This window comes from Bactrocera oleae, chromosome 2 (assembly GCF_042242935.1).
Source record: "Bactrocera oleae isolate idBacOlea1 chromosome 2, idBacOlea1, whole genome shotgun sequence".
Classification (NCBI taxonomy): domain Eukaryota; kingdom Metazoa; phylum Arthropoda; class Insecta; order Diptera; family Tephritidae; genus Bactrocera; species Bactrocera oleae.
The window spans coordinates 1092534-1113477 of NC_091536.1; positions in this window are offsets into that span (position 1 = coordinate 1092534).

Here is a 20944-nt window from a genome sequence, read left to right on the forward strand (position 1 = left end):
CTATAACGGAAAATATTATTTCATAAATTACAGTGTTATTTAGCTGTCTTTAATAGTTTTGTTCACCTAATGATTGTTCAACCAATATTAATATTGAGGAGATGATTAGTAAGTTGGATTAGTATTTTTCTGGCATAAAGATTAAGCATTGGCTACAAAAGAATATATATATAAATTTTTTCAAATCAACATGATCACGTAAAATTAAATTTAAGTCTTTTGGCGAGACCCGATGAATAAAATTTTTCGATTTTTGATTGCAAATGGGATCTCAGTACTATTTCGCCCAAACAGATTCTTAAATATTCCGATTGAGTGTATTTCACTAGCTCGATAGTTTCTAGGGTTATTCAAACATCAAAGTAATCGAAAAATGGAGTCTTGCAATAAAATCTGTAACAAAGTTTATGCGGCGAGCACAAATTCGCAGATGAAAAGTGCCGTTATTTTTAAATATATTAATAGTCAGTTCAGGTCAGTGTTTGTTTCGTTCGTTTATTAACAATAGAGTGGAGCTAAAGATAATCTCAATCCGGTGAGTGTTTTACATAAGTGTGGAAAAAGCGCAAGTGAGATTTATAAGCTTCTCAAAAAACTTAATATTTCGAGAATGTTGATTTACCCCATTATTGATCGTTTCACCCAAACGTCTACAGTTGATGACAGAAAGATAAGGAGAGGATCAAACCAATTCAGCCATAAAAACTTTTCGCGAACAAAAAATTATATCAAGGGAAATAGATGTATCAAACAGATCAATGTCAAGACAAAGCATATTGTTGGTCAACATCCAGCTGTGGTTGTGGTTTGGTGAGGAGGATCCGGTCCTCTTCACTTTTGTGAAAAAATGATGGAGGCAACTCCATTATAACTAGTTTATTGCTCTGAAACCGCGTTTTTAGAAATATCACAGTTAATATCCTTCGGGTCGTTGCCATGTTGGAAAACTCACTTTAGTGATATCCCTTCAATATGTGGTATCATCACTTTACTCCAATTTAAATTTACATTCGTCCTTACAACAGCGGACATACCGTCTTAAACCAGTGTGTATTATATTATTTTTGCGAAATGCATACGTTTTTGCTGGTAGAACTGAAAAAGGTGATATTGTTTTGATTTGTGGCTTTTCACTGACTTTAATTATAAATTTTGAAATATCATATGTAGACAGCAAGAAGCATATGAAAAATAAATTGTACTGTAAGAAACAGAAAATTAAAGACTTGTGGTGCTTAATGGTGAATATGTCTGTACCTATAAACAAACACATCATTACATAAGTATTTAAGAATGTTAATTCAACCCCGCAATGACTTTAAAAAAAAAAAAAAACGAAACATGTAAACTACATAATTTAGTAGTCGCGTGCGGCCACGCCGTTTGACACGGGTTTTCACAAATTGATATGGTCGATGGCGGTAGTCAACCGGTGTTTTGTTGCGCAAGTTCATACATACATATGTATACGTATACACTATTTTAGCTCAATATGCATATACCTTACAAGCGTGTTGCACTCCTCTACGCACAAACACATATTATCACGAAGATTGTCGAGAGACCATTTTAAGGATCGTTGCTGCCCCACTTAAATAACACACACACACATGTAAATTAACATATTTTACGTATAGTGGTGGACTACTACGAGGGAGGAAGGAAGCCAATATGCATAAGCAATTCATTAGAAATCAATATCCCAACAGATTGATTAGTGCCCCGTGCTACCTCCAGAAATATTAATGCGTATAGATTGTCCCCATCTTGACTTCTGAACTGCTCACCCCTAAGCCGTGTATTCCATGACAAATACGCGAGTATGAAAATGCCGCATAGAAGAGCATAACGGCAGGAAGAAGCAGTCTTCTTAGGAAATTTCAAGCATCACATTTTCGGATCATTACAGGACCCTTGACAAAGAGCATCTTTCATGCGTGCATACCATTATGTACATTCATACATACATAAAACAGAATATGGACTGAAGTTGGTTTGTGTAAATATAAGGAACGGGAGAATGTATTATTAAAGACTTGTGTCTATTTTGGTTTCAGCACCTTTCGCCAGCTGTTACGCCTTTTGCTGTTTTTGTGTGTCTACTTCCTCTCACTTCTGTTTACAGTTCATAACTTCTGACATTGCGTTGAACTTCTGTGATCCCATTTTTGTCACATTACGGCACATGGCACATACATACGGATATATTTAGTAAGACGCGTGCAACGCATGCGCTTGAACCATTCTTATTTTACCCGCTTGCATACATCGAAAAAGACCTAACTATGACAATTTGTTCTGAAAGTAAGGAAAAAGGAGCACAATTTCTCTCTTTCAGGCTTTATTAAACATATAGTGTAAACGGCGAGTTCAACAGAAGACTTGGTAGTAAAGTATGTAAATTTTTAATGATGCCTTAAAAAAGGTTTAATTGTCGACCGGAAAAATTAGCAGTAAATGGTAAAAAAATGCAATAATAACAAAAAAATAATAATAATAATTAAATTAAATTTAAGTGGATAGACGTATCCGTATCCCCAAGTATCATCGTCGGCCAATCTGAAAAATGCAGTTTCGATAAAAACGCATTTAGAGTTTTGCTGCAGTTGAGTGACCCGAACGCTTCGATACTACTGCGGATTGGACAGGGAATTCTTTTTACAAGTCTACTAATTTAGTAATGTTTTTAGGATTCCAAAAAGTCCTTTAAGCAGAAGAGTGATAGGCCGTACCTTAGTTCACATATTTAGTTATTGATCGAATTCGTTTTGATCTGTTTTCAGATTGTTGAGCCGTGGATCCCGTTTACCCTCCTATTGAGCTTTATTATGTTATGTATATACAGTAAATATAATATGTTATTACATAGAGTTCATATGATTACAACAAATATATACAATAATAATACTTATTTGTATTTGTAAGTCTGTATGGAAAATATAAAAAAAAAACGCTTGGGTTACGTATCAAGCCGCAAAATAAAAACAATTATACATCCGATTAACATGGATAGGTAAAGCGACCATTTTTTGCCAGATGCTATTTATCGCTTGTCAGGATTAAAATCACATGGAAATATGACTTCATCTCCAGAAAAAATCAAACTTACGCTCGAATCGCAAAATATGCGTATAGATTGTCCCCAATAGAAATTTCAATGGTAATTCATGACCCAACAACTGATTATATAAAAAACATTATTAGTTTCTAATCTTGTCAGCGTGTGATTGGCGTGCGTTCAAGGTGATATTACACAATGCCAATGTCTCAATTTTTTGCGTTATTAGAAAGGAAGGAAATACTTAACAACAGAGGCTCTTGTGTAGATGTTGTCTAAAGTGCACATAAAGGAGACAATAAAAACCAAATTGCTATCCGAGGTTGGCAATCAAAATCTTCAACCAAAGGAAAATGTCACGCTTATCAGTGCCCAACATTGACTGATCAGAGAGAGTGACTTTCAGTACTAGTATTATGGCGCGCATACCTTTGTGATATGTACACACATATATATCTGTGCGGTCTCGTTGCAAAAAGGGAGAGTGGAATATACAAACATTCTGTGTGGATGACTATACGTTTTAGATAGCAAGCCTGTGTTCTCTGGTCACTCATTCACTCGAAGAACTCAATCGAAAATCGGGAAAAACTGTGCCAAAAAATTACAAATTTATGTAATTTAATATGCAAAAAATTATAAACAAAATAAAATGCAGGCATTAAGAAAAAGTCCACTTTAAAATATAATAGTGGAGACCGTTTTCACACACACACACTGACCGACATATTCAGCATAACGAAAATCACTATACGTAGGATATGGAAGTCAAGGTAATTTTCGGCATTAAAGTTTAGTATATCTAATATTATACGTTCAGCCATAGACACTGGGGTCCACATCTGCTTTAAAAGCATTATTTGTGCAAAGTTTTATCCCGATATATTCATTGGTGCTTTATTTGTATACTGAAAAATGAAAAATCTGATGGAATTTAAAGTTGTGTTATATGGGATAGGCGTGGTTGCAGTCTGCTTTCGTCCATTTTTGCATTGTAATATGGGATTGTCAAAATAATCTTATGTACTAAATTTGGTTGAAATTGGTCCGAAAATATTATTAAACATTTATCCTTTTAGTAGTTTTTAACAAAGCTGTTATATGGGCGATGGCGATGATCCAATTACGCCCATTTACGAACTTGTCCTCACTTTTTCGCCAAGGAACATGAGAACAGACGGACAGGCAGACAATCACTCGGATTTCAACTCGTTTAATCATCCTGCTCATTAAACTATGTATATTGTATATAACCCTATATCTAACTCGATTATTTTGGTGGTACAAATAACCGTTAGATGAGCAAAACTATTATACTCTGTAGCAACATGTTGCAAGAGTATACAATTATGTTAGAGAGCTTTCATTATTATGTATCTACAAGTATGTATATAAAGCAAGTTTAAAATTGCTTTAAAAATGCCCATTAACAATAAAAGTATTAAATACGGTTAAGAGTTTTATATGAGGGTGAGAGCGGTTAAATGTGCCATGGTATTTAGAACATTCTTCTAAAATCTACTTAAAAAATCCATCTAATGACTTTTAATCTTCAAATCCTCTCTATATTTTCACAAAGTTTTTTTAAGTAATATGAGGTAAGTAGGTCATAGTGTCAAGTATACTAAAAAATACGGATCTCCTTCTAGTTGCAACCCAGACATCTGCCCAGATAGCCATTAAACACTGTATCTATTGTGACTACATAACAATGAACTGGAACTTTTAATAAAGTAGCATAATTACCATAATTTGCTTAATTGTTTCCTACTTATTCCTAAAGAGACATCAACTTTTTTGTACTATTCTTTTTTACAATGTTTTTACATAAATACATCCATTCACACACATACATATACTATAACTTTATTCATAATATATATTAATACATATATCATTATTCATAATGAAGAGCTCAAGTCAAAAAGTTACATGCTCCTGGATCAAGTGAGGTTATGTGAGCAAATAAATTATCCTATTTACATTTGCTCAATCTCTTCCGATTTGGTTACATAAAAAACTCCATTCCAAAAAACCACATTGTGCATCGGCCTCGTGATAGAGCCACTTAATAAAAATTTGTTTAAGTGGCGCTTAAAATCAAAATAAGGGCTGTTTTTCATTATTTATATGATTATGATTTATATGATTACAATCTAATTTACCTCATGTCATTTTTTTATGTAATAGGTACGAAAGGTCGGATAAGCGTGTCTCGCGTTAGAAAAAACGGAAGTTGTTATTTTTTTTTATTTTGTACGCCTTTTTATTGGTGGTTAATTTGACACTCGCTTGCTCGGCGTAATTGATATGACGAGGGTAATCCCCTCTTCAATTTTTGTTGCTTTCTGATGCCTCGCATGCTCTTTTGTTTGTTGCGCAACAAGTAAGGGTTGTGTACAAAAAAATCATATTGATGAAATGTAAAAAATGACTGAATTTGTTCGGAGGGATGTATACATGGTAGCACATTTGCACGAACGTCTGCATGCTCACAGAAACATCCATATGTACAAGTATGTATAGCCGTTGCGGTAGATATCCATGAAACAACCGACCAATGAACTGCTGACATTCTTATATAAATAAACACGTAAGAAACCGCTCAACACACGTCGGATTATTAAAGGGTGTGAAATGGGATTTAATTTCATTTAAAAAAAGATATATATGTGCACATAAATACATATTTACGCACGTGTATGCACCTCATGTGTTATGTATCGAGACGGTTCTACTCTAGTCCGGTCAAATTAGACCAAAAAATGAGAGTGAAGTTACATAAATTCACAACAAGCTGAAAATTAGTGAGATCGTTTAAAATATAATTATAAATAAAATTTCAAAGTTCCCCATTTTTCCCCTTAATGAAAAAAATTCAATTCAAGGTCATAAATAAGATCTTTTGCGATTTTCAGCAAAACGGTAAGTTTTATCATAAAAAAAAATTGTTGAGAAAAATTGTAAATTTTAATTTTATCTATAAAAAATGTATTAATACTCTTTTCCTATGAGCCACTTTTCAGAGATATTATATAACGATTCAAAAATTTATATCGTATATACATACATCTCCAGAGTTGTAATACAGTAGAACCTAGATAAGTTCAAGGGAAACACAAAATATTTTAAGTTATAGAGGTTTTAAGTACAGGGTACACCTGAACTTAGCCCTTCCTTATTTGTTTTAATTTACTGCTGAATGAGGTCACAAATAATACCTGACGGTGATCTATGTGTCGTGCTCTTAAATTGTTTATATGTTCATACATACATATATACTACTATCACTATTTACATATATACTGCATTTGCATCTGGATTTATCAATGGATTCACTAATGAAACTCTATGAATTGAGTAGAATCGCTGACAGCTGAAAATCATTTAAAGAGGTGCCCCTACTTATGTATGTATCAAACATTCAAGGGTTTGAACAATGAGACGGATTTTAAAAGGATGAAAGTGAAAATAAAACATCTTGTGAAATTTCGTGGTGAATTGTTATAAAATTGATAGATGATTTTTGGAAGTGTTGCAATTATGTGTTTATTGAAAAGACATAGTTTTGCGAAACTGCGTGAAAATGCAGTTGTTTTCGTGATTTGGCACCTGCGAAAATTATGGTCGGAATACCCTTTTCGAACAATGACTTTTCAAATATGCATGCCATGGTGATATTGAGATACTACCGAATCCATTCAAAGTTGGCGAATGCAAAGTTAAGGGTGGATTAATCCATGATTGCGGTTAACGTCATGCAACTCAACACTCAGAACATCAATTGAATTCTGGGTGGAAGTGGACTACGTTCGATCGTGCAGCTGATTTTATGTTTTAAAACTCGAGTTATGTACAATGCAAAAATATATTTGTATATGTTGTCATAGAAATACACTAATCCTCTATATTGAAACTGTTAGGCTTTAAACTACCAACGACGCGCATGCCATTATGAAAAATAAAATATTTGATAGCTCATCCATCTACACCTACACTATCGCCATCACACCTAATTCAGCAATCGCTTGCATACACAAATGAGTCTGCCTAGATGATGGGCGTATAACTGTTTCCAAAATGGATCATTGTTTTCCATACATCTTGTATTTCGCGTGTGCTAAGTTACTTTTCGTAGGAAAACAGTTTCCGAAACTTTAAACCACATCCGTTTTTTCAATATACTGTCGTAAATTGATACAGGAGTCCACAATGGACATATATAGATACGTATCCAGCTATATAAATAGTAAACACGATATATACATTTATATGTGTATCATTGTCGTTAAGTAATTTGCTCTCACATTTCTCCACAAGTTGTTATATTGACATTTTGCTCGGTTTAATGACAATGGTATTCTGAACATCAATAATGAAAAGACTATTCACTTTTTGGTATTACTGAGAACACTCTAAGGAATACCTGTTCTATCCTTCACAAATAAAAAAGTTTCCATACAAGAACTAAATTTTTATGCGATATCGGCGGTTCCGACAAATGAAAAGAAGGACGTGTGCAAAATTTCAGATCGATATATTAAAAACTTAAGGACTAGTTTGGGTATATACAGAGAGACAAGCGGACAGACGGACATGGCTAAATCGACTCAGTTCATTACGCTGGTCATTTATATATATGTTAGGTGTAGTAATTAGAAAATCATTATTTTTGCATGAAATTGAATGAAATCAATCCAATCACAAAATCAGCTTTTTTAGTACGAAATGTCATCCTTCTAAGGCCATCAAGCGGAACCCGATCGGACTTATACAATGCGAAATACAGATAAATAACGCCATCTATTGGAAAAATTTCTTTTAACTACACAATTACAAATTTCACGGCAAACTTAATATACCCTGTTCAGGCTATATACAAAGGAAGTTAGAAGCTGCCGCTACTAAAGAGGAAATAAAGAGCGACACCTTGGAACAATGGCAAGCTCGCTGGGAGCAAGTACGCCACGGTAGATGGACGGCCAGGCTAATCCGAAACATAAAAGAAGGTCTAACAGGGAACATGGTGAGGTGGATTTCTACACTACTCAGATGCTTTCCGGGCATGGATATGTCAGGAAGTATCTATATAAAATGGGGAAAGTCAAAGAGCCGTCCTGTATATACAACGACGCGATCTCGGACGACGCTGAACACACATTTTTCAAATGCACACGCTGGCAAACGCAGCGAAATAGGCTCTACACTTTGGTCGGCACCCTGAATGCGGATAACATCATAACTGTCATGCTCCAAAACGAGGAAAATTGGAAGAACGTGAAAAATTATATAGAAAACGTACTACGGATTGAAAAACGGGACCTGGACGCAGGTAATGACATGTAAGTCTTAAGACGAGAAATATGGAACGCCACCCTGAAGTGATGCGAAAGCGGTTCCAGGGTGGGCGACGGTTCCCTAGAGGAAAGTTTTTTAGTGACCTGCAAGTGGCACATACCATTGCTGTGACGACACAATGACGATGCGGAAGGCATTTTTCTCAACCTCCCCCGAAAAAAAGGAAGTTATCCAAGGCGTGCTCTACAAACTAGTTCAGTTGCCAAGCTGTGACGGTGTCAGCAGCGACGTCCATTGCCCAGTCGGCACCCGCTAGGAGGATATAGCTACGAGGATTTTCGCCGACATCTGATAATATATAAAAAATAAAACTAAAGGCGAGTACAATTAGGAGCTCGTAATTGGAGAGACTTTCTTAGAGGTGTCGATTAAGTAATTTTGTACATCACAAAATAACTAAGCATTTATAAATACATGTATGTACATATGTATATTTATTATAATGCTTTGCGTCCTGTATACTATTAAAATATAATATATTTCAGCTGTGCTTATATGTAATCATAAATTTCAAAATAATGGTAACATCTCTTGTGACATAAACAAATAAATGAGTTCATGGTATGTAAATAAGAAGGTACAAATTTCTAAATAGTAATATTATGTAAAAACAAGTAAGGAAGTGTTAAGTTCGGGTGTAACGGAACATTTTATACTCTAGTTCTTGCCTTCAGGTTTTGGCAAAACTTTATATCAAACTAAGGAAAGTATCGCCGTGATTTCATTTATTTAAGGAGAGAGTATACACTGTTATTAGAAAAAGATTCTTTCAGAATTTCATTAAGATTTCTTACATATTGACCGATAGATGCGGTATAAAATGAACCGGAATTTCGAAAATATTTATGTTAAGTATACGGGGGCTAATTGTGTTGTCCTGCCTTTACCCATTTTTGGCAAAAGTTATAGTGCGATTTCGTCAATTTTCGGACGTAAGATGAAGTATCTTGAGGGCACTATTGGTTTAAAGTTTTAATCTGATAAGTTTATTGATGTTTGATTTGTTGCTGTAAAGTGAAAGAATCAGACGGAATTTAAAAGTTTGTTATATGGCAATTAGGCGGGGTTGTCATCCCATTTTTGCAGTGTCTAATAGGAATGTTTGGATAAAATTTTAAAAAATTTGGTTAAAATCGGTCGGGTAGTTCCTGAGATATAGGACTACCGCGAAAGGTGGGCGGTGTCACTCCCCTTGTTCAATTTTCACACCAAATCCTAAATAGCCCTTTTCTACCATCCTGATTCTGAAATTTAATGCTTGTGGCTTGTTAATTAATATTTTAAAATTTAAGATAATTAATAAATCGTCCGAAAATAACATATGTCAATTTTTTGGGTCGATACTGGTCAACGCCGATGTTGTTACTAATACTAGTACATTGGATTGATAGAGTATATGTTATTAAATAAATTTTTTGAATGCATGAGTTTTCATACTTGTTTTGTTAGCAATTAATTTTTAGTTAAAGCTTGTTCAGATACTTGTTAATATGGGGCCTAGCGGTATTAAATTGCAAACAATATCGAAAATTTATACTATGTACTAAAGCATTAAAGAATTAATGAACATTTGTTCAGTTTTTCGATTTTTGGGAATGGGTACATTTATACATATTTTAAGAATATACAGTAAATTTTTTAAAGAAAAATTAAGTATTTTTCGATTTTCATGCGATCGCGGTAGCGCTAAAAATAGGTCCTCCATTGTTACAGTTATTCCGGCCTTATCCATGGTTGAAGCATAAAAAACCTTCTTTTACTTACCTCTATCATCTATCTATCGCTTGGACTTAGTGGCAATGACAATATTAGTGGCTTTCTGTTCGAGGGTGGTTTTTTTGGAACCTAAACGTGACATAAAAAATTTATCTAAACATGTACATATGTATGTATTCACCGAATGCCCTTATAAAAGTAATATATGAGCATCAAATATATTAGCGCTAATAACTATGTGTAAGTGTGTCGGTATTTATGTACATATATATACATTTAGATCAATATATGTATAAATAAATGGACGTTGGCTTCTTCGTTACCACTGTCATTGTCACGCTCTCTCACACAATGCATGTAAATAATAATGAAAGAGTGATGGAAAAAATAGAAAAATCAGTAGTGAAAACATCTGCTTGTGATGGCACTTTAGCAACCAAATAATGCACCGCCAACAACTGCGAGTTTCTTTCTGTGAAAATACAACACAAAATATAAAAAAAAAAAAAAATTGAAATAAAATAGCAAAACGAGTGCACGATTCACACAAACAATTTTTGAACTTATAGTCGGATTTTTTATATGAGTGCAACACCAGTGTCCAGTTGTTTGGTAGCGATAGAAAGCATCTGTTAAGGGTCGTTTTGGTAGCGTTTTAGAACTGGAAAGTAGAGATGCAGGGATGTTCAATGCAATGTTTAGAGCACGCCAATGTCCATCGATGACAAATAAATAGGTATTCGCTCATATGAATAAATATGTATATTTGTGTGTACCGTTCCTTTGCTTGTGTATCCATATGTACCTATGTATGTATGTAGTTGTTAAATTAACGGAAATGAATTGTCTGTCTGTTGGAGTTTAGTGTGCACAGCTGATTGACATAACTTTTTGCCAAAAATTAAATTGTGTCTTAAAAAATATGGTTTCTAATAATTTTTCTTTCTCCCTAATAATTTTTATAATCCTAATTTTTTGAACAAATCCTATTTCAGTCAATCATACATGTATGTAAATTCGACTTTCTGGAATTTAATACACCATGTTTTCAAACTTGCAGCTCCACTCACTATCAAAAACTTTAAGATGAAATAACAGTGAAAAAATAAAATAAGTTGTTAAGGAAAAAATTAGGAAATCCTAATTTTTCGCCAACATAAACATTAGATGATTTCATACAAGTACTATTTCCTATGTTTCGTATAGAATTATATCTAACCAAGGAAAATAGTTCATTTTTAAGGACATACAAGTATTACACCCCAAAGCTTTATATGACATTATAGGTTTCATTTATTAATTCTTAGTAATTTTGCGATTTCCCAGAAAATTTTAAACAACGTTCACAAAAAGTTTCCAGACGAATTTTACCTGATCATTCAGTTTTTCTTCAAAGCTCTTATCATTTATCAGTTGCCGGATTTGTGAACCCACAAATATTCCCTCTTTCATTTTTGCCTCGCTAAGTTTTGGGAATTTCTCTTTCAGATAAACAAATACACCACCATCTAATTCTTTACAAAAAAAAAAGAAATAGTTCGGCACTATGTAGGTGTTTTTGGACTTGGTTGTAACGCCTATTGTTTGAGTCAAAAAAATAACAATGACTTACCTGATCCTTTGGTTCGGTCCAAATCATTGGTACAGCAAATGGCATATGTCTGGGTTCTTATTTTCCCTAACCTAATAGCAGTCTCACACACGTTACACAACATTTATGTGGAACACAGGATTTATCTTGATTCCTCACAGGAAATCTTAAATAGTCTAAATAGCACTAAAAGTTAATTCTCTACTCACATAACAAAAACTTTTTCGTTTCCTGACATGTTTGCGATGTAACAAACGTATATTATGTAAATTAGTGGAATGCAATAGCTATGCAGTCGTATATGTATATTTGAAAAAGACAAGTTTTGAGGTAAGAAATGAATATGTAGCTGTCACAAAAAACTGGACGCGGTTGAAAAATAATTATTATATATACATACATATATTGTTTATAAGGGTACACCAACATAAACAAAACTCATCGCAATGTACGTGTGACAAAAACAGTGCTAACCAGTGTAATTAGTCAAAAAGAGATTGATTTTAACCATTTTGTCAGTTGCGGAAGTTCGAAAATCTTTATGTTGGCCATATGGGGGTATGATATCGCGTACTTTAAAGGCACAATTTGTCCAAATTGTTATTTCGATAGCTTTACTGGGGCTTGATTTATATCTTGGTGTATTCACACCGAACATGATAATCTGGTAATTTGTTAGTTTATACGTTAAAACTCTTAACTGTGAACATACTTTTTGCTCTATTTCAGGAGTGTGGTAAATTTTTTTCCAAAACAGCTTTCCAATTTTATTAAATACTTACTTTTGCAAAAATTTGTCTGAAATTATTTTGCAGCGAGCAGCAAATTTTTAGTAATGAATGAAATGAACTTTTTAGTTAACGACGCAAAACAAATGCTGATTTCATGTTACCAAATAACGAAAAAATTACCAAGCTTGCAACTCGGTATAATGATAATCTGTCAAGTTTACAACAAGAAAAAGCAGGTAAATATTTCCGTATACGACTAGCGAAATAACAAAGCTGGTGTGAATACCTTTATTGTAATACTTCTATGAAAGAATTAGAACAAATTAAAAATTGTGATATAATATATAGAATAGACGTGGTTATGGTTCGATTTCATAATTTGGTTGTGATTGGTCGAGTGTTTACTGAGATATATGATTTCGCCTATAAGTGTAGTATGTAAATAGTAATGCTTATGATTTATTTATTTAGTGAGCTATCGCAATTTTAGTAGCATTCCAAATAAGCGTTATATGGAGACTAATTTCCTATTCCAACAATATTCACAGTATAAGGGAGTGGTAGGAAGACTTATTCTCAATAAGTTTGTTTGATTAAGCTTTAGAGATTTTTGAGTTATTTACATTAAACCTATTAGAGTGCCGACCAATGCCACTTTTTAAAAATTTTTAAACCAGATGCCCCTTTCCCACTGTGATTCTCTGTACCAATTTCAAATTTGAGTATACAAATTATTCCTTGATCAGTAGCAACAATCAGTATATCATATATTCCATAAAGTAATACACTGATTATATTTGAAATATAACTTTTCGAACTATGTGACTTTTGTTTAATAACTTTTGCTAAATTTTAGTAAAATCGCTTTATATATAAGCTTTGTATATATAGATGTACATCACTATTCGATTTTGATGGATTAGTTTCACTTTCGCTTTTCAGTTCCCAGTTTTATAGTTAAGCTTTAAAAAGATGAATTTCTATTTGATTAAATTACCACCTAAGTTGTTGATTGGTTTGTCGGAGCTTTATATGTAAGTGTAATTGACGCAATCTGGCTTGTGCGGTCTCCTTAGTTTATGTATCTCTATACTTTATCAAATTTAAGCACTCACACATTCTGGTTAGTAATTTAAAATATATTCTATATAATTATTTTTTTTCTCAAGTCATTTGCCCTTTGAGTACGGCCGAGGCTCATCTTCGTGCACATATGTTAGCAGGTAACTTTGACTTACAACATCGGATCCATTTCGTACCAATTCATTCTTTACTTGTATTCCTTTGTATAACTAGAAGTACTCGCTGATTATAATTACGAACAAATATTATATATCAACACATAGTTGGTTCGTATGTTTTACAACAGTTTGAAACGCAATTTTGCTTAACGACATGTGCATTACACGCGCTTGTTGCAATATGCCACTAAACATTTTTATACTTATAAAATCGTGGTTTGTTGTGCGCAGTTTGACTATTAGTATTACCTTAACGAAAGAGAAATTTATTTCTATAAATATATATATGTACAAAATATTTTTTCCCTATGCCTTCGTCCTTTGTACGTCTGTTTGGTAGAAGGGGCAGTTTTCAATTAGAAACACTGGTCAATGCTTAAAGTAGGCGTTTAAATGCATGAATAATGAATATTCACATGCGTTTATATGTATAAATATGTATATACACACGTATCTATAAACAACATATATACTTATATATTTATATAAATAATATAACTAATCTTATTATTTGCGGTAGGTGAGAGCATTTATCCATTTTCCTTTACTTTTATTCGTAATAAATATATAGTAATTATATTAAAGTATTGAAATATTATATTTTTTTCATTATATTTTGCCAAAAATGTTTAACATCGCGTTAATATATATCCTAGCCCCCATATACCTAATATAGGGATCATCAAAATTCCGGTTGAACCTTTAGTATATAGGTCAATGTGTAAGATATCTCAATGAAACTCAGAAAGCGTTTTCCTCTGCAAAGAGTTTGCCATGACTCTAAAAATGAATAAAATCGGGTCAATATTATACCTGTATATATATTATTTAATGTAAGCATATTAAACTGCTGGTTGGCTTTGTACCGTATAAGTGTAGATAGCTTAGCTAAATTAGGTGAACGAAACATTGGATATTCTATAGTTGTATGCCGAAAATACGCGAAATCGATCCATCAACTACCCATGGTCCCATATACTACATTTAATCTGTTTAGTATGACTAGTCGGTTAGTGCGTAAGTTATCTTTATAAAATTGTTTGGAAATAGTATGTGCTCAAGCTAACATTAATTGAATGCTAAAAGTTAATGCAATCAAGCCAGACTTTCCCCTAACGCCTATGTACCCGATATATTGATATTCGTGTTTCGACCTTACTTTAAGCCATTTATTCTAGTCAAAATGTGTGATATTTTAATTAAATTAAGTCGATATGTTTACGCTTTGTAATAAAATTTATTCGTACCAAGTTTTGTTTCTGTAGCATTAGAAATAACTAGTATTCAATGAATGACTGAAATTGAAATAAATTGTAGCTCCTGAAAATCATTTAATACATTGCAATTAATGAAAATAATGTCTGATTAATTAGTATGTGCTTATAAACAATTCTAATGAGAAACCGACGCATTTTGTAATATTCATTATTATTTATTGATTTTTAATAATGTATACAAGTATAAAGCTATAAGTATATAAAGTATATAATGGCAATTAGCTAATATCAAATAAATAGCAAAATTTTTCTTACCTTCTCGAATTTGGCTCTCTTCCAATGATCCTCCAATAATTTAATGCCATGAAGCTGTGAAAAATACACATATACGGCTGTAATAGCTTCTTCATTCAATGAAAAACGCTTTCCACGAAGGTATTGCTTCAGGTTTCTGAAGTGGTAGTAGTCGCTGGGAGTCAAATCTGGTGAATTCGAAGGATGAAGGGTTGTTTTACCTTTCTGCAGATAAGCAATCAACAAAATTCCTTTTGCATCCCAAAAAAGTGATTCTTAACGTGTGCGGCACTAACTTTCCAAACAGCCTTTTCATATGTAACTCTCCATGTAAAATCTGAAGTACTCGTTCGTCTGATATGCCTATGGCATAAGCAATTTCACGCTTAGTCAAAATTGGATCTTCACTAACAATATTATGAACTTGCTCAATGATTTCTGGTGTGATTGCGGTATTTGGTCGTCTTTCAAGCTATTTCTTGGTGAGAGCAGAAGCTTTTCAACCGAATCGAAGCGAAACGCAATAAGGCGAAGCAAAATGTTAGGCAATTCTCATCTTTTTACACATTACCAAGCTTCAGCCGCCATTTTTATTAGAGGGATACCCTGAAAGCAAAGTGCTCATGCTGGCATACTCTTGGCTTTCTTCGCTTCGTTGTTAAAGTATGAATTGTCAAGCAAACAGGAAAAATGTATTTGAAAGGGCCATAAATGTTATATACGCGGAAATATATACATATGTACATACCTTTGAAATACTTGCTTACATGCATACATATGTAACAATAAATTAAAAGATATATGTACATACATATATGTTGGTAAACATTTTTTGTTAGCTTCCCCTTGTTAATTTTGATTTCAAGCTGCCAACCCCAGCTTAACTCGTAGCCATCAACACTTCAATGAATAAACTACTCCTCTTTATTCTTGCTTGCACCGTTCGATGAATCGATCGATGAACACTTTGTGGGTTTGCTCACACCCACGAATATAAAAATGGATAATAATCCATTGAAAAGAATTTTTGGCGGACGTTTCTCCACGCGACATGATGCAGAATCTTGTAACGCTTCCATCCCCCGATATTTAGTTAATGTTGGTGTGGTACATAGCAGCCTGCTGTTCACCGCGGTGAGGAATATTTTTAGATTTTATCCGCATTTATACATTTACGTACACTTATGTATATGTTTACTTAGACATACATCTAAGATATATACATTTTTACATACATACTATACAAATTCATACGTATACTACACAGATTTTGAGTAAAGGGTGCTGAAATTTTGCTTATTATGAACCCCGACTATATCAAGAAAATGGCGTCAAGCTTCTGATAAAAGACGCGACATAAAGAAAGTTAGGAGTTTTTTAATTAAATTTTTCGTTTAATATTAAGACAGATCATAAAAGAAGTTTATTGTACCTATTATTTTTTCTTTTGGACCAATTTTTCAATCATATTTTCATTGCTGGCAATCTAACTATTCTGAAGATTAATGATTTAGTCCTTAACACAACCAGGCTTTTCTTTTCTTTTTCTTTATTTTCAACTGATATTAGTCGGTTAATGTCTTGCAGGACCCAGTAATATAAAATATATAATTAGTTAAAAAAAAAAGCAAGATAGTAAGCTGATTTGGTTGAACTTCATATAACGGGTGATCTAAGTAGATGAACTTTTTTCAATAGCCATTTTTTGATAGATTAAGCATGAATCGTGTCAAGTTGTCATGTTATTTTTGTCATTTATATTATTTATATATCTTTTTATATCATAGAATGCCTGAACACGTTTTCAAATTGTTCAACTTTATTACGAAATTTCACTTTCTGTAAAGAATGTGTTTCGCGCGCTTCACTCAACTTATGGTCAATATAATCGGCTTACTGAACGTACTATTGGCAACACCATCACCCATCTTGAGACCCATCATTCATTATTGGATAATATTCGACCGAATAGACCACGTCCAGCACGCAGTGAAAAAAATATAGCGGTCGTAGCTGAAAGTGTGCACGAAGACCGTGGAGAGTCGATTCGGCGCCGTTCGCAGCAACTCGGACTGCAATATAAAACGACTTGGCGCATGGTTTGTGCGCCGGTGGAATCATCGGCCCATATTTCTTCTAAAATGATGCCGGTGAGAACGTAACCGTCGCGTCGCGTCATAATAAACGACTTTCCCTACTAGTAATAGACCACTCTAACTATCGAATCTTCTTTATTTCTAGATTCTAATATTGCAATTGATCCATATTTCAGAATGCATTTTATATATGCACATATGTAAGTATGTTCTTGCAATTATTTTTACTTATGTATACGTCCAGGTACTACTTAATCCTCAACCACTTCCGTACTAATTGATATATGGATCATAGTAAAAACCTTAATGAGCAAAATACAGCAATTTTGACATAATAGAAATTAATCACATTTATCAATTAGTTTAAACTTGGCTCACAAATAAATGGCGAGTAATTTAATATTAAATTTTAATTGATTATTTTAATTTAAATTTAAATTAAGAATAGAATTGTAAATCAATTTGGATATAAGTTTTATACATATGTATATGTATACCGTATGTATGTGTAAGTATATATATACAAACTACTATATTCCAATATTTAAAATGAAAATAGACAAACGTTTTGGCTCTAGTTTTCATTGACCACAAAATTAGGATGTTAACTTCATCCATAAATTATAATGCAGCTGATACAAGCTGATGTTTCCTTCCTCACAAAATACCTAGATGCCATATACACTGCGAAATTATAAATAGACCATAAATGTGCAAGTAACAAAACCAAAATTACACCTTTTCATATTATCCAACTACTTTTTTTTGTTGATTTCTTTGTTATGCTTACGTTTCCGATGTATGTACTCGTATTTTTGTTGCGACTATTGGTTTTTTTTTTTAAATGGGTACAAAAAATTGGCTCTTTTTATCTTACATATTACGAGTGTGAACAATGGAAAGTAAGAAAATCCCTCAGAAACAATCCACAATCGGAGATAAACGAAGAAAACAAACCGAAACTGCAAAAGACGGCAAATAAAAACTATGTCCATCTCCGCAATCAACTTCTCTACAATTTTCCTTCCGCTGGCTCCCTGAGGTCGCAAGCTGGTGGTTGACTCCTTTGTCGTTATATTTGTTGTATAGAGTTTACATATTCATGTGCGTTTGTGTGAGCGTCTTATGGTCATAAGTATTTATATGTACATATATGTAGAAAATTGTATGTGAATGAAAGTGTCCCTATCATCTATTCGTATTTATTGCAGTTTGTTAAAGTAAAGTAGGGGTCAGGGAATTCGGTCATTCTGTGGAATAAAGGAACACTTCAGGCGCACTTCAGCCACATGCCAAATGCCAGCCAGCCAAATGAGCCTATTGTTCCGAGCCAATCACTGAGCAGATGGGTGATGGTGAAGTTAACAAATTTTTTATAGTTGGCTTGACTTAACGGAACGTTTCTCACATTTACCTGTACTCATTTGTGTGAGTATGAGCGTTGTTTGCAAAAAGCATTTAGCTAAACGGATTTTTTATAACAAATTCAATTAACTAAGTAATAATTCAAGCAAATACCGGTTCTTATTTAAAGCGTGTATGCAACGCTTAAAATTCCTTGGTAGAATCGGCAAGAATATGGGTTAACCAAGACATCTGATGTGGCGGACACCAACTGTCAACGCGAAAAGCGCGCCATCTAATGAAGTATTGAAATTCTCGTAAGCGCATTAAGTATTCGTTTCAAATAGGAAAATAATAGAAAGAAAACGTTAAAAATGGATTCGATAATAGTAATATGCAACATCATTTGCTAATTGTGCGTGATGAATCCGTCTTTTTAGACAACTCAGTGAAGCGATTGTTCGTTGCCCAAATGATGTATTTGAATACACATTACTGTATAAGGGAGTGTGTGTGTGTTGATATGTATATACATATTTCCGTCAAATATACAAATTATGGGCAACATGAAAACAATGAATTCATCATGCGTTTCTGTACATGTGTGTGTATTCTAGGAGCGTGTGCGCAACCGCAATTCCGATGCAGCTTTTCAAAGGACGAAGACGAATTCTACAAAAAAAAACCTTTAAATAAACAGAAATAGCAACACCCCGGTATGGGCAAATGAATTAATATCTTGACATCAGGCCGAGAACTATTTCACTTTTCAGTGCAACACATACGCATATCTATCATCTTTCATTGCAAATACAATTAAAAAGGCGACAAAGGAAGCAGTTCCATCATATGTGACATTTGTGCGTAAAGAAAACGCCTATCGTTTGAGTATATATATAGTATACAAGTATTTAAGGAGCGTGTAGAACGTTCAAAGAAATTCTACAACAATAAGTTATGACATGCATGACTCCGCAAATATCAAAATATCAACATTACATCGCATTGACTCATGCATACCATTTACGAATACAAACTATATTCGAAATTATATGCATTTGTGTATATACGTATGTATATATAGTTATATATTAAGCAATATTGATAAGAAGTAATAACTGTGTTCGATTCGTCAAATAAACATTATATGTTAATGTACAATAATACATTTAAAATAAAGTATTAATATTCGACTAAATATCGGCAGTTTAATATTGTCTAGAAAACAGATTTTATGGTAATTACATTGCACTTCAAGTGTTCTCACACCTTTTTCATGGAAGTTTAAAGATATTCATGCGATTGTTGATACATTTGTACTAAAATGCTGGTTACGAATTACTTTAAAATATTTTGAAAAATTTTATTTACCCACTTTGCATTCTTCATCAATATATTCTCGAAAACAAAAACGATGAAAGAGGATAACAACTCAACCTACAAATGAACTGAAAGTTGAATTGTTATCGATCATACCGGATTGCCAAATTTCGGTTTAAGTATTGTCGAACTTTAACCTTTTTTGTAGTAGTACAGTTTTCAGTATTGTGTCAGTGCGGATGACTAGAATATCAAAAAACTACAACTGCTACACATTAGTGCAGTTTATTACGAAAAAATAGTAGTAGTAATAGTAATAGAAAATGGAAAACGGGTAAATAAAATGTATTAAGCAATTCTGAATTATAATTTTAAGTATATAATACCCTTCACAAATACAAAAGATTGCATACAAGAACTTTATTTTGATCGTTCAGTTTGTATGGCAGGCAAATGCTATAGTGGGCCGATATCGAGGTTTTAAACCAATGCGCACAATTACGGTGTTTCATAAGATTTAAATCCTACTTAACAACTATAGAGGTTGCTCAAGCCCAACACAAAAATTAATTACACTGAATTTTTGATAACTACCGTAAGTAATGAAATGGAGAGTTGCGCATAATTTTAATATACTTGTACCATAGAAGTACGGGCGTTCGTCGCACACATTTGCGGAAATGTTCTTTCTCATTAAGTAAAAAATATAATGCTTCTTCACTGCAACAAACGTTATTTAAAAACACATAATTAGACATAAAGTGTGATAGACTAATGTAAATTATTTTATGTAGTATATGGGATCGCGGGTAAAACACTTTTTCGGCATTAAACTTTAGTATTTCCAATATTATACGTTCACTGAATTTGGATAAAATATCTTACATACTGACCAATATACGAGTATACGATATAAAGCTTACCGGAAGGTTGAAATTTTTATATAAGGCTTATGGGAGCTGGGGGATATATTAACTC